Source organism: Panicum virgatum, chromosome 1N, assembly GCF_016808335.1.
Source record: "Panicum virgatum strain AP13 chromosome 1N, P.virgatum_v5, whole genome shotgun sequence".
Classification (NCBI taxonomy): Eukaryota; Viridiplantae; Streptophyta; class Magnoliopsida; order Poales; family Poaceae; genus Panicum; species Panicum virgatum.
In genome coordinates, this window is record NC_053145.1 from 48,685,043 (window position 1) to 48,691,909 (window position 6,867).

A 6,867-nucleotide genomic window follows, 5' to 3' on the forward strand; every position below is an offset into this window, starting at 1 on the left:
CCCTCATCTTTGATTCACCCATATTTTGAGTTTTGATTCAAATCCACCAACCAAATTATAACTATAGCATCTCCTCATCACTAGGAATAAGATCCCCCAAGTATTTTCAAGAATCCATGGTCCAAAAATAGATTGGAGCATCTAACCCTAACTCTTTCCAATAAAGGAATCCAAGAACAAGAGTTAGGGATTCATCGAAATACCGAGAGAACATGATGCACAATCTTGAGAAGAGTCCAGGGATGTTCTCGGACCGTCCGGGAACCACTCCAAAAAGGCTTGATCTTGTCGTCTCCCCCACGTGCTTGAGAGAGAAAGAGAGAGAGCCTTTTGGAGGATGTGTGCGGTTTGGTGGGGGAAGTGAGGGGGACATCCAATATAAGTCAAGTCTGGCCGACCCCACCATTCTGTCCAGTCACGGACTGTCCGCGGTCCTTTGGCGGACCGTCCGCATCTGAATATTTTACACTGCAACCCGACTGACACTGCCTCTGGCAAATTCTGCACAGCCTCTGGCGGACCGTCCACAGTCCTTTGGCGAACTGTCCGCAGTGTATTTTTGCGGTTGACAACTTCTCTGCAGAGCCTCTGGTGGACAATTCTCATGAACTGCGGACTGTCCGCCCCTTACCCGCGGACTGTCCGCAGTACCAAATTTTAGTCAGCCCAGAAATTTGCCAATTTTCTCAATTCCAACTCCAATTTGGGATCATTGCTCATATAAAAATCCAAAAATCTCAAATATTGCATGAAAACCTTCAAAAGACTCATATGAGCAAGTTTCAACAAGAATTCAAAAATAAATCGAGTAAAATCATGAAAACTCATAAATGGCTCAAAAATACCTCAAAAATTCAGAAAAATGAAACAACTAGTGCATGAAAGAACCATATGCCACATGTGCTAGTTTTCAAGCCACATTTGAGAAGTCAATGATATTTAACTCATTTCTCAACTTGCAAAACCGAGATTCATCCAAAGACTTGGTAAATATATCGGCTAATTGATCATCCGTGCCAATACCATCAATCTTGATATCACCCTTGTTCATATGATCTCTAAGAAAATGATGGCGGATATCAATATGCTTGGTTCTTAAATGTTGAACCGGATTAGAGGCAATCTTCACGGCACTTTCATTATCACACAACAAGAGAATTTCATCAAATTTCACACCATAGCCAAGAAGAGTTTTCTTCATCCATAACAATTGTGCACAACAACTTCCGGCCGAGATATATTCCGCTTCGGCGGTTGAAAGAGCCACGGAATTTTGCTTCTTTGATGACCATGATACAAGAGATCTTCCAAGAAATTGACAACCACCGGAGGTGCTTTTCCTATCAACCTTGCACCCCGCATAATCCGAATCCGAGAATCCAACCAAATCAAAATGAGCACCCTTGGGATACCACAAACCAATATTAGGAGAATATTTCAAGTATCTCAAGATCCTTTTGACGGCGGTCAAATGACATTCTCTAGGTGCGGCTTGAAATCGTGCACACATGCAAACACTAAACATAATGTCGGGCCTAGATGCGGTCAAATAAAGCAAACTACCAATCATAGAACGGTAAAGCTTTTAGTCAACCGGGTTACCTCCCTCATCTAGGTCGAGATGCCCATTGGTGGCCATAGGAGTCTTGATTGGTTTTGCATCTTCCATACCAAATTTCTTCAAGATATCCTTCACATATTTTGATTGACACACAAAGGTGCCTTCTTTGAGTTGCTTGATTTGAAGTCCAAGAAAGAAACTCAATTCACCAATCATGGATATTTCAAATTCCCTAGACATCATTTCACCAAATTCCTCACAAAAACTTGGGTTAGTTGAACCAAAGATAATATCATCAACATAAATTTGACAAATAAACAAATCTTTACCAATATCTTTAGTGAACAAAGTAGTGTCAACCTTACCAATTTTGAAGCCCTTAGAGATTAGAAAGTCCCTCAATCTTTCATACCAAGCTCGTGGAGCTTGCTTAAGACCATAAAGAGCTTTAGACAGCTTGTATACATGATTTGGTTTCTTGGGATCTTCAAAACCGGGAGGTTGCTCAACAAAAATAAGTTCACTAATCTTGCCATTCAAGAAAGCATTTTTCACATCCATTTGAAAAAGTTTTATGTTGTGAGAGCAAGCATAAGCTAATAAAATTCTAATAGCTTCTAATCTAGCAACGGAAGCAAAAGTTTCACCGAAATCCAGACCTTCGACTTGAGTGAAGCCTTGAGCTACCAATCTTGCCTTGTTTCTCACAACCATTCCATCTTCATTTTGCTTGTTTCTAAAAACCCATTTAGTACCAATAACATTATAATTCTTGGGCCTCTTAACTAAATCCCAAACTTGATTCCGGGTGAAATTATTTAATTCTTCATGCATAGCATTCACCCAATCCGGATCTCTCAATGCTTCATCTACACGGTTAGGTTCAAGAAAAGATACAAAAGAATAATGTTCACAAAATGAAGCAATGCGAGATCGAGTTTGGACACCCTTACTAATATCACCCATGATTTGATCCACCGGATGATCCTTTGCAAGAACATGATGAATTCTTTGAGGAACAATGGGTTCTTGAGTTGATGAAGAAGGTGCACTAGATGAACCAACTTGATCTTGTACTTGAGAATCATCATTACTTGAATCTTGTACAATTTGTTGTGCTTGATCATTTGAGATAGAAGTTGAAGGATTAACTCTAATAGAGATAGAAGGACCATCTTCATCTTCATCTTCTTCTCTTGGTCTAACATCACCAATTGACATATTTCTCATTGCATTTCTCAAACCATCACTTCTCACATCATCAAGATTTTCTTGTTCATTATGAGAACCATTTGTTTCATCAAACTCAACATGATATGCTTCTTCAACAATGTCATGTGTTTTGTTGTAGACCCGATAAGCCTTGCTACAAGATGAATATCCAAGAGGAAAACCCTCATCACATTTGCTTTGAAACTTTGATAACCAAGTTCCCTTCTTGAGAATATAGCATTTGCAACCAAACCCTCTAAAATATGATATATTTGGCTTTCTTCCAATGAGCAACTTATATGGGGTCTTGTTATGAAATCTATGGCAATACAATCTATTTGAGGCATGACAAGCCGTGTTGATTGCTTCGGCCCAAAAGCTATCCGAAACATTGTATTCGGAAAGCATTGATCTTGCCATATCAATCAAGGTTCTATTTTTCCTCTCAACAAGACCATTTTGTTCCGGAGTGTACTTGGTTGAGAATTCATGCTTGATTCCTTTCTCATCACACCATTCCTCAACTCTGTATTCCTAAACTCACTTCCATTGTCACTCCTCACTTTCTTCACCTTGAACTCAAATTCATTTTCGGCCCTTGAGAAGAATTTCTTGAATGTGTCATATGTATCGGCCTTGTCATGAAGAAAGAAAACCCATGTATATCTTGAGTAATCATCCACTACCACAAGACAATAGCAATTTCTACCAATACTTCTATAAGTTGTAGGACCAAATAAATCCATATGCAATAATTCCAATGGTCTCTCGGTTGACATGACACTCTTAGTGGGATGAGTATTTGCAACTTGCTTTCCGGCTTGACATGCACTACATAACTTATATTTTTCAAACTTCACATTTTTCAACCCAACTACTAAATCATGCTTCAAAAGTCGGTTGAGTTGCTTCATGCCAACATGACCAAGCCTTCTATGCCATAACCAACCCATAGATGATTGAGTGAACAAGCAAGTGGACAAGTTTGCCTCTTTAGTAGCAAAATCTACAAGATATACATCCTCATGTCTAAATCCCGTAAAGATGTAATCTTTTCCATCCAAGCTAGTCACTACCACATCATCTTTAGTGAAGCTACACTTATATCCACAATCACAAAGTTGAGTGACCGCTAAGAGATTAAACTTGAGAGAATCAACCAACAATACTTTTGAAAGAGAATGATCGCTTGAGATAGGAATTGTACCAACTCCTTTAACTTTGCCCCGGCTATTGTCACCAAAGATGATGTCACTATAGCCACCCACATTCTCATCTAGAGAGGAAAACATCATTGGATCTCCGGTCATGTGTTGAGTGCATCCAGTATCAAGCACCCAATGTCTTCCTCCGGACTTGTAATTCACCTACAAAGAGGAAGTAACTCTTTTAGGTACCCAAACTTTCTTGGGTCCTTGAATGTTAGTGACCACGTTAGTGACCAAGACTTTTGGCACACAAATGGCATTCTTTTTAGCACCATTTATAGGTATCCCAACAAATTTTTCACTAACATTGCATTTGAATTTTTCATAAGCATGTAACTTGAATCAAAGGATATGACTTTCTTGTTGGTGCAATTCTTCTCAACATGACCAACCTTCTTGCATTTTTCACAATATGGCTTGCCACTACTCTTCACAAAAGTAGTTTTGGTTTGCACAAAAGCCTTCTTCCCTTTCTTAGGAATATATCCAAACCCTTGCTTGTTCAAGGTGAACTTTTGGCTTGCCCAACAATGATTAAACTTTGCTCTACTATCATAGCACTTTCTCAAATCATTAGTCAAGCAAGTAATCTCTTTCTTTAACAAATTATTTTCCATAATGAGAGATTCATTGCAAGATGAGTTATCAATTTTGGTGCACAAAGAATTAGTAGAGCTAGAGCCACAAGATTTATCATCAATTAAATCACAACTAACACCAATGCTCAATGTTGCTTTTCTTTCATGACTAAGCAAGGTATTGTGAGCTTCCTCAAGCTTCTCATGAATTTCTTTGAGATTTCATGAGAAGTCTTTAGCTCCTCATAGGAATTTTGAAGAGAAGTAAACTTCAACTTCAAGTCCTTCAACTTAGACTTTTCCTTAGTCATGAATTCATCGGCATCATTAAGCATTTCAACAAGATCATCATATGAAAATTCATCAAGTTCACCATCTTGTTGTACCTTTGCACCACCCTTTGCCATAAGACAATGTGGTATAGAGAAGAGTGATGGAGCCTCCTTGATGGCGATCCCGGCAACTCCCTTGGATGGCTTGTCATCATCATCATCGGAGCTTGCATCGGAATCCCATTAAACAAAATAAGCTTGGCCATTCTTCTTCTTTTCATCATTTTTCTTGTCTTTTTTCTTGTTTGGACAATTGACAATGATATGACCTACTTCACCATAATTGAAGCAAGTCTTGTCCACAAAAGGATTTTTTCTTGATGATTGACCTCTCTTGCCAAAGTTCTTCTTGCTCATCATTCTATTGAATCTCTTGACAAAGAGAGCCATCTCCTCATCCGATTCTTCTTCTTGGCATCCACTTTCTTCTTCATTTTTGCTATCTTGAGCTTTGAATGCCACACTTTTCTTTTTCATATCAATTTCTCCCCCATGAGCTTCATCTTGAGATTTCTTGAACATGTCATGTGTGAGGATTTCTCCCAATATTTGTGTAGGAGTTGCGGTCTTCACATTTGACCTTACAAGTAAGGTCACAATTGTGTCATATCTTTCCGGAAGACATCTAAGAAACTTGTGGTTGAAATCCCCATCCGGTACCTCAAATCCAAGTCCCTTGAAACTTGTGGTTGAAATCCCCATCCGGTACCTCAAATCCAAGTCCCTTGAGGTCATTCACAATGTCATTTAGCCGGTTGAACATCTCGGCTATACTCTCATCCTTCTTCATGGTAAATTCACTAAAATTCTTTTTAAGCAAATATAACTTGGCCTCCTTCACAGTTGATGTACCCTCATGAATTTCCATAAACTTCTTCCATATGTCATTTGCATTTGTGAGGCTCTTGACTCTATTAAATTCATTTACATCAAGAGCACTAAAGAGCACATTAACCCCTTGATCATTTAGTGTCTCATTTTCCTCATCTAAGGGTATCAAACTCTTTGGGTCCAAAATGACATATCCATCATTTACTATTCTCCATAGCTTTCTACTCATGGCTTTGAGATGAGCCGACATCCTAGTATTCCAATAATCATAATTATTCCCATCAAAGAACGGTGGCTTCCCAACATGAATCCCATAATCACTAGTCATTGTTCTACTCCAAGATGGTTAAATCCGCAATTAATGGAGTACTTAGCTCTGGTACCACTTGTAGGATCAAGAACACCGACTAGAAGGGGTGAATAGGCGGTTTAAAATCTAAAGCCAACAACACTAGAGAAATTTAATTAGTAACAAAGGAAAGCCCTATGTCAAGCTATTACTATCTCTAGATGGGTTTGCAACCTAGGGTGACAAGATACAAATCAAGCTCTAATAAAATAAAATGCTCAAAGTAAAAGCAAGAATTAAAGTGAGCAAGAGAAATAACCAAGCTTGACACAAGAAATTATCCCGTGGTGTCGATGACTTGCCGGTCACCCCTAATCCACGTTGAGGTGGATTCCAAGAATCAACCGCTCCTCTATCAAGAACCTCTTGATCTTGAGCCGGCTTGAATCAAGGAACCGCTCCACACCTCGATTCCACTAGAGTTGCTTTTCACCACTCTGGTGAGGTGAGCACAAGACCTCTCACAACCGAAATCGGGGCTCCTCAACAATCTCCTTGGAGGAGCTCCACAAAATCCTCTTCTCCAAGCCGTCTAGGGAGCGGCAACTCCCAAGAGTAACAAGTTGATGACGCTTGCTTGAAGTTTCCCTAATGCCACAAAGCTCAAACTCTTGATGCAATGCACTAGGAAGCTCTCACACCCTCAAGAATGCAATCTCTAAGCAAGTGTGTGTGAGGGAGGGATGCCTTAGCTCTAAGATGTCAAGTATGCAGTCCAAATGGCCAAGAGAGACACCCAATGGCCGGGCATTGGGTATATATAGACACCCCTTCAAAAACTAGCCGTTACACTCTT